General features: G+C 40.4%; 1 protein-coding gene across 2 annotated transcripts in view; it reads right to left on the bottom strand.

The window, feature by feature from the left end:
* DOCK10 (dedicator of cytokinesis 10) overlaps positions 1 to 12,044 on the bottom strand; it is a 278,160-nt gene that overhangs the window by 234,515 nt on the left and 31,601 nt on the right. The window lies entirely within an intron of this gene.

Genomic DNA, 12,044 nt, shown 5'->3' with positions numbered 1-12,044 from the left:
CTGACTGCTAGTCTGTGCTAGACAATATCCCAGGCCCTGAGGCTAAAACAGTGAGCACAGAGACGCAAAGAGTCCTATCCTCTGGGAGCTTATATTTTGGTGTAAATCTCAAAAATAATATGATTCCCTCTTGGGAACATATTATCCATAAACACTATAAAGGTGGGTTTTTTTTGGGGGGGGGTACAGTCTTTAGTCTAAAATGAACGTTGTCTGATTTAATGCCCCTAATTGCAGATAAGAAAAATTAAGCCTAAAGAAGCAGCATTTCCAAAGTCTCCAACCTGAAAGTTGCAGTCTGACAGTATGCAACAACAAATATGTATTTCATTGCATGGCAAGGGCTTGGAAAAACTCAGCTATGGATTGAAAGCTTTATTATGTGTGGTGCAACAGGATCCCTCTGATCATTCTTCAGATTGCACCCTGCCTGATGTCACAAGACACTGAGGCAGGAACTGCTGAATTGGCAAATGACCTTCAGTTAGAAAATTACAGTATATCCAAGGGGAAGAGACGTGAATTTCAATTTCATACACTTTCTATGCAAAAATACAGCTGGCCCGGGGACGATTCATGATGAGTCTTCTGAAGCCACAAAGGCTATGTTCTATCATTTATAAAACAGCGTTGGGATCCCTCAAGTCACACACACACATACACACACACACACACACACACACACACTAGCTTTACACATCATGGAAAACTGACTTTAGTCTCAATGTTGCCGTTTATAATAATCTACGTGGCTGGATTCTAAAAGTAGAAGGAAAGAACCATAACCACTAGGGAGCTCTTAGTGTCTGTAAGCACACATTCTATTTATTACAGTCATCCATGGAATTGTGCTTCCACGTGTGGAAGACTGAAAGGTGAGTGCTCTAGCACAGAAAGAAACAATTGTATTGTTTTGAGCATTTCCTGTCCACAATTAAGCGAGAGCAATCGGTGCCAATTCTGGGAGAAGGTCTGGAGAATTTCGACACATTCACATGTGTCCAAGGTATCTACATCAACAGCAGGGCAGGTAAAGGGGAGTGAGAGTAGTGACTCCGTGAGCCAGCCATGCTTCTGTGTCTTTCCCTGAGAGAAAGGTTGCCCAAAAGAGTCCAGAAAGAAAATCAGGCAGGGCATGGCGACTCATGCCTGTAATCCCAGCACTTTGGGAGGCCAGAGCAGGAGGATCACTTGGGGTCAGGAGTTTGAGACCAGCCTGCCTCGGTGAAAACTCATCTCTACTAAAAATACAAAAATCAGCTAAGCGTGGTGGCTCATGCCTGTCATCCCAACTACTCAGGAGGCTGAGGCAGGAGGATTGCTTGAACCAAGGAGGCAGAGGTTGCGGTGAGCTGGATCGTGCCACTGAAGTCTAGCCTGGGCAACAGAGTGAGACTCCATCTCAAAAAGAAAAAAAGAGAGAAACTATTGTGCTAATTTGGCTAACGATGTGTTAATTGGAGCTACTATGAAGAGGCTTAGTGCTGTTTTGTGTGAACAATGGGATGCCAAGCATTATTATGGGTGGTAATATCTTAGCAGTACTTTAAAGTGACTGGTTAGCTACTGATAGTAGAAATAGTAGCAGTAGTCTGGCCATATTCAGGGATACACATTTACCAATAAATACATAGGTGCAATAGCAGGTAGGTGGACTTTGATAAGTCATGAATGAAAAGAGCATTACTGTTGTGTATACAGCAGACTTTCTACAATAGAGCTTTATCTGCAATACTGTGGAAGGACAGTGTCTTAATCCATGCCATCTGCGGTAACAAACACCATAACCTGGGTGGTTTATAAACAACAAAAATTCATTTCACACAGTTCTGGAGGCAGGAAGTCCACGATTGAGGCATCAGCCAATGCAGTGTCTGTGAGGGCCTGCCTTCTGGTTCACAGATGGCATCTTTTTGGCTTGGGTGGTTTTCATATGGTAGAAGCCACAAATGAGCTCCCTTGAGCCTGTTTCATAAGGGCGCTAATTCCATTCCTGAGGGTTCTGCCCTCATGACCTAACCATCTTCCACAAGCCCCCACTTCCTAATACGCCGTCTAAGGAGTTAGGATTTCCTCCTGTGAATTCCTGGGTAAACTGGTCAGGGGACACACAGAAGCAGCCCATGGCCAAGAGAGAGGGACAGTAATTCAATCAGGGAGATTCCATATGGCTTCTCAGAGGCTGAGATATTTGACCTTGGCCGTGAAGCATGAATAAATGGCACTTGGGAGGAAAAGTGAGTTAGAATATTTCAAACACGAAAGGCTGTGTGGCTTACGAAGGCACAATGACACTTGTTGACCTGATGTTAAACTCTCCCTATATTAGCACTGCCCCCTGGTGTTCATTGTGAGAAGAGGCCTCAAAGGGCAAACATGCTTTTTGCCATTTTGCCCTTTAAAAATGAACAGACTATCAGCCTCAATATCACTTACTTGTAGTATCATTCAGGTTTCCACTCTCAAGTGGCATGCTGAATAAAAGCAGGCACCCACCACAAACTGCAATAACAACACGGCTTTCTCGGTGAGTTTACACAGATATTAGCCTGCTTCTGCCTCTTAGGGTCCTTTACTGATAGACAAGTCATACGTTTCTTTGGCATGAGTAGTTGAGATTTAGTCAACTGTTCAGCTCTCTTTAACTGTTAACTGATGAGAATATTCAGAGGCAGAAAGTGTCTCAGTGACTCCTCATCACAGTGAGACAATGGCCAGGCCATGCCACAAGGAGTTGTTTGGATGGTCAGGCGGGTGTAAACATACACATATGCAGAAAGAAAAACAGCCAGCAGATGGCGTCTCATCACCCACAGCTCCCAGAAACAGTATGGAATGTGGTTGGATGCTCAACGCTGCAGAACTGGTATGAACCACACACCAGTGTGGTCTGTATTATGGCAGACAAGTAAGAACCAAGAAACGACCAGGGTAAATTTTGAGAGTGACAGATTCCATCTCTATTTGAGAATGGGAAGAAATTTAGGAAGGTTATATTTTTATTTTTATTTTATTTTATTCTGTTTTAGAGACAGGCTCTCACTTTGTCACCTATGCTGGAGTGCAGTGGCATGATCTCAGCTCATTGCAGCCTCGACTTCCTGAGCTCAAGTGATCCTCCCACCTCAGCCTCCCGAGTACCTGGGACTACAAGTGTGTGCCACCACACCTGGCTAATGTTCATATTTTTAGTAGAAGCAGAATTTCACTATGTTTCCCAGGCTGGTCTTGAACTCCTGGACTCAAGAATGCATCCACCTCACCTTCCCAAAATGCTAGGATTACAGGAGTGAGCCACTGTGCCTGGCTGAAAGGTTACATTTTTTTGAGTTTGAACTTCGGGTAAACATTCCCATGGAGATCCTAAGTTCACTGATGGTAGTGTGGGGTCTTTGTTTTATGATTCTACCAGAAGGCTGATATTAGCAGGACAATTCTCCTTAGGGCTGTGTCTGATGTAACTTGAATCAGAAGAAAGACCCAAAATCCTGAAATGACACTTTCTTGAGTGTGTTGACTTCGTGTTTGACTGAATGAAACTTTGGTTCAAAAAAGGCAAATCTAAAACACAGATATATGCTTCACTTGTTTTAATTTCAAATTAAAAATTTTATCTAATAGTAGTATTTGTTCCAAATTTTACGAGGTAATGTTGTTGATATTTCATTAGCATCCCTGATCCCTAATGGCCTTACTGTCTCCAAAACTACACGAGATATTGTCTCTTTAAAGTCCATAATGTGCATTTACACTGATAGAATAAGGCCAGTGACTCCCAAGCTGCTTTGGGGAAGGAAGCCATCTTTTCTCTGTGTGACTTGTTCAATGATAATTGGAGTTTCACATCTGCTCTACAGGTCCAATCATAACAGCGCTCACTGTTAAATGTAGTTAGTTCTATCAAAATGTTAATAAACATGATAATGACAAACTAAGGAGATAATTATCATACAGTGATGACAACCAACATTTCTTGAGCATGTCATATGTGCTTAGCACTTTCTCAGTTCATCTGTGATAGAAGCATCATGACCATCCCTTGTGGAGGGTTGCATAGTGACTCTCCAAAAGATACGCACACATTCCCAATCACTGGAACTCAGGAATGTGACGCTTATTTGGAAAAAGCGTGTTTGCACATGAGTTAAGCCTTTCAAGATAAAATCCTCTTGGATTATTTAAGCTGGCCCTAAATCCAATGAAAAGTGTTCTTATGAGATCGCAGAGGGGAAGACACAGGGAGAAAACGATGAAAAGGAGGGAAGGACATATGAAGGTGAAGGCAGAGACTAGAGTTGTGTGGCCACAGGCCAAGGAATGCCTGGAGCCACCAGAAACAGGAGGAGGCTAGGCAGGATTTGCCCCTAGGACCTTCAGAGCGAGTGTGGCTCTGCTGACTTGATTTTGGACTTCTGCCCTGCGAGAATAAATGTCTGTTGTTGCCATAAGCCACTCAAGTTGTGCTCATTTGTTACGGTGGCCCTAGGAAACGAATGCACCCCTATTTTGAAGTTGAGAAACCTGAAGCTCAGAGAGGTTAAGTAATTTCCCAGAGCCACAGAACTAGCCTTAACAAATGAGGGAGCCATGTTTGAACTGACATCTCTCTGACTCAAGCACCTGTGCTCTAGGCATAAAGCCACAAATAGGCTTAATAATTCAGACAGTATGTGCTTTCCCAAGACAGAACTAAGGATGTGAAGAGTGTGCTGATGCAGAGTTTCAGAGCAGTCTCTTTGAGCAGCATCCTGCCTCCAGAATCCATTTTTTGCATTAAAAGAGCCATTAGAGTTTGTCCATCAGCTGTTCAGTCCACGTGTGGCTCAGCTTCCCAGCTCAGGGATAAGGTAGGTCTGTACTTGGCCCCCAAAGACCTTGCTTTATTTTTCTAATCATAAGTATGATTGTCTTGACTCGTGCTGGGCAATAATACAATGGAGAATGAACATTAAATTAAATCCATAAAGAGCCTAAAATCAATCAAGCCCTTCATGAAACTAATTTTAGAAAAGAGGTCATTAGATATATTAGAGGCATTTTGAAAGTGAACTGAGAAAAGGGACCTCATGTTCTCTTTGGAAAAAATCCTTTTTGTCATGAGATAGAATTTGTATTACCTTCCCTCAGAGTAGTACAGCTGCCACAAAAAACCTTATAAATCTCTGGGAGTCAAAATGGTGATTTTACACTCCAAGTAGAACAGGCTATCACTGTTATCCCATACACAAGGATAATAGCAAACAACTGTCTATTCCCCACGGGGCCACCAAACCACCTCTCAGAAATGTCAGGGCATGATTTCAATAATTGGTGAATTCAGAAGATGCAATTGGTGAATCACATCTTCAAAATATGTAAGGTTTTTGCAATTCTAATGGAATTTTTTATTAGAGCAATGTTAACTGAATGTCAGTTATTCATGTCCCACCATCTCGATGTTTGCCAAATTATTGTATTACCTGTTAGTATATACTTAACAAAATCCTTTGAACCAATGACTTCTTTTTTTTCTATAAAATTTCATTTTAAACTGAAACTGTATACTCTGACCATAAACAGGACAACAGTATCACTTGCAAAAAAAAAAAAAAAATAGAATAACTGAAAGTAATGGTCAAACACAAGGACAAAATTAAGTAAGTGTTGCCATTCAATTTTAGTTAAATGTTGTCTACCAAAGTTTCTAAGCCCAAGGCTACTTGGTCTTTGTGTGAAGGGGAAGAATCGCAAATATTCAGTGTTAGAGGCAAACTAACAATAAGCTGATACTTTATCTTCAGTGTAATCTGAAGTTTCAAAGAGAACTGAAAAAAAAAATATCTTCCACACAGTATAATTTAATGTTATTTAAAGCTGTGTATGAAACCACCCAAAATAATTTAGAGAGTACCCATGTATCTAATTTGACCAAGTCAAGAGAGAGCTGTGATGCTCACTGCCAAAGACCACCCTCTAGGGTATACAAAAACACCTTGAAGGTTTTACTAGATGCCTCATGAAATGGAGTGGAAAGACTGAGAATATGTATTAATATTTTTGGGGTGTGTGAGTATGGATAGGTGAGGTAGTTTTCTAAGGGAGCAAATACATTGTAAGTATACGTTAAATATTTGATCAATACGAAAGGCATCTTCATTTTTCTCCCCACCTTTACTTTATGGAATGTTTCCATCCCTTCCATTTATGGCCATCTTAGTTTGAGTGGCACAGGTTAGTACAAAATCCCCTAGTGGTTTCCTCACTGCAATCCTTCTCTTTTTTAGGTTAAGTTTACAAATTTACTTATATCACAGCTTTAGCTGAAAAGCTTCAAGAACTCCTTCAAGTCCATCAGGTGATCCAAATGAGGAGGAACCTACAAAGGTTGGGCTTTTGTCTGCGAGGTAAACCTCATAAGCTCTGTGCCATTTTGTAAATGTTGACACACTGTCCCATTTCTCCCATTTATGTTTTTGCCCCTGCCACTTTTTGTGCATAGAGTTCCTCTCAATGCTTCCAATCAAAATCCTTCATTTTTCAAATGCCAGTTCAAAGAGCACACTTGCTGGGGTCCTAGATGAAGGTAACGTCTCTGTCTCCTGGGCCCTCCTAGTCTTCCTACTACACCTATCACACATACTGCCTAACATGAGTTATTTGAGTACATCTCTTATTTATTTGTATTGATGGTTTCAATCCATGTTGGGAGACATAAAAGGAGCAAGGAATGGGTAAGCATGCAGCTTGGAGTTCAGAAACATCAATGGATATCAGGGTTGATCTCTCACGTTGTTTGTGTCCTCTCAATGACCTGTGAATAAAAAGGGTAAAGTGAACCTTGAAAGGGGAGAAATAAAATCCCCAGTTTTAAGAGAGTGCTGGCAGCCCTGAGAACTTGAACTTCAAGTCCATTAGATTGCAGTGTGGTGTACTGAGCGAACCCACCCAATTGCAGTCAAGAGCTCTCAGGATGTGTGAAGACAGGCTAGAAAGCTTGAGAACGCACAAATGTGTCACAAGGTTTATGAAAGGAATGTGAGATAGATTCAGCAATCCATCGTCTTGCTTTATGTTTACTTGTAGCGAATTTCTAGAGTGGACATTAACAGGATGATTTGTCAGCTCTTGGGAAAGAAAAAGGTGGTTACCACGTCCCAGTACAGCTCCCTAAGACCAAATAAAGTCATGATAATCTTATTTCCCTTTTCCCTGGCCTCAGATAAGAAGATTGTATGAGTTTTATGAAGGCATGTAATAAGACCTCTGAGATGCTTTTGTACCCCCTAGAGGGTGGTTTCTAGCAGTAAGCATTACAGCTCTCTCTTGACTTTCTTAAATTAGATGCATGCTTAAATGAAACATGTAAATAGTCCATGGGGCCAATATTGTTGTGAAAAACCTGAAGTTAGAGGCAGACTTAGGTTGACATTACCAGAACCCATACTATTCCCAGATGCAAGCTAAGTATAAGAAGTTATATTTTAAAGAGGATTAAAAGGAGATTCTCATTTACACAACAATTACAAGGATATAAAAGAAAAGCATGATAACAGTGCATTTGTGAAAGGGACTTGGGCATCAATATAAACCAATGTGATGAGGAATCTAATGTTAAGTTGTATTAGCAGAAAACATAGTATTTAGAATAAAAATGGTGGTAATCCTTGTTTTCACAGCGGTGATGAAACTTGCAATGCTGTGTTTAGTTCTGGTGATAGATTAGGAAGGATATAGAACAAACAGGGCCCATTGCCAGGAGAGTAATGAAGACATTGAAAAACGCATAAAAAAGTCCTGAAGAATAATGGTTAGCTTTGAGAAGATAAGACTATAACAGGCTTGAGAATTGTTTTTGAAAACTTAAAAATGGTCATGTAAAAACAATTATGCCTAATTGTGAGCATGACCAGAGATATGCATCTTATTCTTTGAGAAATGCTGCATCTAATTTCTTTTCAGTGGAGTAGGGCAAGTAAAAATAAAGTAACTTTTCCATGCACAGTAGACCCAATCTGCTCAATGTCACTCAAAGGAGTAGAGTTAAAGCCATGGCTGGAAGTTCATGAGCATCAATCCTGACTCAGTATATTAAAGAGTATTTTAGAAGTAAAAGCTGTACCAAACACGGAATTAGTCTTCTTGCCATTTATTCATAAACTTTATTTCTTTAGAGATGAGGTCTCGTTATGTTGCCCAGGCTGGACTCAAACGCCTGGGCTCAACTGATCCTCCTTCTTCCACCTGTAGAGTAGCTAGGACTACAGTAATGGGCCACTGTGCCCTGCTGGCAATTCACAAACATTTCTTGAGTGAATACTCTTTGTTATGCATGGTGCTAGATTGTGAGTAGCGGACACTTTTTCTTCTGAGCCAGTATTGTATCAGTACTTTATGCTGACTTTGTAAGAATATTCACGTCTTAAGAAGATACAAAAAAAAATCTATTTATTTAGCACTTATGGGTTTCAGTGATCAGCTGGCATTTTCTTTTCCTCAAAATTTAAAATATCTTCTGCAGCGTAACCAAAATATCACTGGGTAACTACCTACATTTCCTTTGAATTAGCAGTTGGGAGCACTAGTATCACTTCCTCTACCAAACTATACAGAACTACTGTTATACCAAAGACAATAAATCAGAGAGTTGCTAGGATTATGAAAAAAATATTGAGACTGCCTGTCTCATCTTACAAATGAGGAAACTGATGTCCAAGTCCAAGGAAGTGAAGTCCAACTACCTGTAAGTGGCATATCCAGAATGAGATCACAGGTCCACTGAATGGTCCTTAGTATTCTACCCAATACTCCACTATCTGCCCATGATATCCCACAGGTTAGTATGCATCAACAAAAAGATAGACTGGGTTCACCTGAACAAACAGCCACAGCCATGTTAAGCACCATTGCCTTCTCTCATCAGCTGGGTCTGATTTGCCATAAATTTCCAGTGAGTTGTACGTTTATCATGTTAAGATAAAGACTCTACTGGTGATAGATTTACTAAAAATATTCCAATCTTGTAATCTAAAGGACTTCAGCCTCAGGTGACAGGGGGCCAGCAGCCAACACTGGAAAGACCACTTCATGAAGTGAGGCTATGGCGCCCTCTAGGGAGAGATGCTTGAATAACCAGGGTCGATGCCTAAGTAAGGGAGTCACAGATGAGGTTTAAGTGGTTAAAATTTTATGTCTCCACAAAAAGTTTCCAACTACGAAAGAGTATTTGATTTTTCGCTAAGATGCAATATTCTATCTACCCAAAATAAAACAACAATCATTGGATCAAAATGTTAAAAAGTAACTGATGTTAAGCTCTGTAACAGTAAAAACTTAAGCAGGGAAGCTCTCTGAACATTAAAATACTCTCAGCTGATTTTCTAAGTTAGTAAAAATACTTAAGAGAATATCCATCTTTGAGATTTCAAAGGAGAGAAGAGCATAAAATATCCACTATATCCGCTTATTAGCTTCAACCAAATAAGAGATTACTTTTGCAATTATTCTTCATGTAAAAAGCTCTTTTTACTCTCGCTGAAAGTCTCCCTCCAAATACCATTTCACTTGGGTGGCTCTTGGCAAGGTCAGCAGAATGTCTGCAGAGAAGAAATCCAGTTTAAGGGAATAATGACAAAGACAAGCCCCAAGGCTAAAAAAGAAAAAAGAAAACAACAACAAAAACCTGAAAACTGTATTCAGAGTTTGCTTACAAAGGGAAAACCCTCCGAAGCAATGAATTAAAACCAGCCACTGGAAAGACTTGCTTATAGATGTTCCTTTCGACTCAATAGCACACTTGAGTCCTACCTTCATTTAATGATATGATCAAGTCATGCAGGCTGCTGTGGATGTGATCAGAGAGACTAAGAAGAGCCTTGTGTTGCCCTCCCACATAGTTCAAGCATTAGATTCCTTTAACAGGTGTACTAACTAGCTGCTTACTGAGTAACAAACTGCCCCAAACACTTAGGGGCACAGAAAAAAATGCAGCCATGTTTTTTCTTGTTGTTGTTGCTAAGGAGCCTATAGGTTGGCTGGGCAGTTCTCCTGCCATTGGCTGGAGCTTTACTCATGCACCTGCAGGCAGCTGCAGGTCCACTAGGCAGTTCTGAGGGTGTGTGGGTCCTTGGCTAGAATAGCCAGGCAGACCCAGCTCTTTTCCTTAAGTCTCATCTTCCAGCAGCCAGCCCAGGCATTTTCCTATGGCAATGGCAGAGGATCAAGAGACGAAGTAGAGGCCATCAAAAACATTTTTAAGCTTTGCTGTGTGTTTAATTTGTTAGTGTCTTATAGGGCTAAGCAAATCTTAACAGGAAGCCTAAACTCAATGTGGGAGGGCACCCCCAAGGGCCTGGATAGAGAAAAGTATGAAGAACTGGGGAGGTGCATGCAATTAATTTACTGGAACAGAATCTTATATTGTCCCCTTGACAATCTATCTCTAAGACGCACACAAAGCAAATGCGTCCAAGATATCAGTCACTGGTACCCCAGCTGACATCAGTTTCCTTTAGAAGAGTAGAATTTGAGAAAGGGAAGGGACGCTGGGAAAGGGAACAAAAGATCACTTCAGGCAATTCATCTTTTCATTCAAGTAAGACAGTTCATACAATTTTGGAGGTTAACATTATTATAGTATGAATTAGAGTTGGGAATATAGATTAAAACTTGAAAAACAAATATAGAAAAGAAAACCCAAATTTATTTCAAAGACAGACATCAACTAATGCAAAATGAGAAACAAGATAAATCCTGCAAAACTTTTTCAAAGAATCATTTAGCCTCTATCAACTGGGTCAGCTAAGAAACTAAACAGCACAGCGAGGACATGCTGATCTCATCATCTTCACGGTTCTAATTCAAGTCAAACTAAGTAAAAGGCCTGATATCCTCTCAGCTGATGAGTCAAATACTTTGAAGGGAAAATATAGTGAAATATTTCAGGGTTTGGAAGACAGCTTGGCTATGACACATTCTGACTCACAGCAAGTCCTGAGTTTTCTGACAAAGAAAAAGTAGTGATGGAAAATATTGATATGATATCTATCATAGCACATGTATAGAGTCAAAATTCTTTCACAGCAAGCATTGCCAAATGATTGGTTCAAAGAAGATTTTGCACCAATGAAGATTATTACAAAAAGGAAAAAGAGGCAAGGTTGCAGTAGGTGCCAGAAAGGACTTATGGCTTTCAGGTAGGTAGAGAAGTCACAGGTAATATTTCCTTGCTCTTGCGAGAAAAAAGAAAATGAGATAGAAGCACATATTTGACATACAAATAAACCTGCTAGAAGTATTCATGCCAGAAGTTTCAGCTTCTTAAAGTGACTCTTTTCTTTAGCCAGAGAGAAAAGAGGTTGCAAGATCAAGTTAGCTTAAAAAAGAAACGAAATTCAAATTAACTTAACTCTTAGTGTGTTGAATATTGAGATCAATGACACCAGCCAATGTGAAGCTAAGGAGAAGTCTGCAGTTATGACTTCAGGACATGCATGGCTTTCTTATAAAATGCTTACATTGGCAGCTGTATTTATTTTATCCTGATTTTTAAACAATCAAGACTCACTCTGAACTTTAGCAAAGAAATGCAACCAAGTCAAGTCCAGAGTTGGGTGCAGCTGAACGAAAGGAAGACGTTGGGGCTTGCAGGGACATCTGACTTCCAGCAGGGAGGCCACATCAATATGGAAATTGCCTCAGGCATTAAAAAAAGGCACCAAAAATGTTAGGCTCTGCAAGAATGGGCTAGCTGCTCTTAGCTACAGGGTGAGCAGAAGTACCCAGAGTCAAAACGACCCGAGCTGCTCTGTGGGACGTGCCCTAATGAGAACATCATCAGGGCAAGCTCAATGCAGACATGCAACTGGATGAAAACGAGTTCACACGCACTGTTTGGAAGAAGAAAAATAAGCCCCATAAATTCATTGAGTAGGGAGTAGGACTTGAAAATGGCTTTACATGATATTACTGTTATCAATGATAATTCAGTATTATGCATAACATGTCTCCAGATCTCTCAGAATGTGGCCCCACTCATTCAGAATTTGAAATCCATAAGCAGCAGGGTG

Source organism: Saimiri boliviensis, chromosome 5 (assembly GCF_048565385.1).
Source record: "Saimiri boliviensis isolate mSaiBol1 chromosome 5, mSaiBol1.pri, whole genome shotgun sequence".
NCBI classification, from domain to species: Eukaryota; Metazoa; Chordata; class Mammalia; order Primates; family Cebidae; genus Saimiri; species Saimiri boliviensis.
The sequence above is the reverse complement of the archived record's forward strand: the minus strand, read 5'-3'. Positions and strand labels throughout refer to the sequence as shown.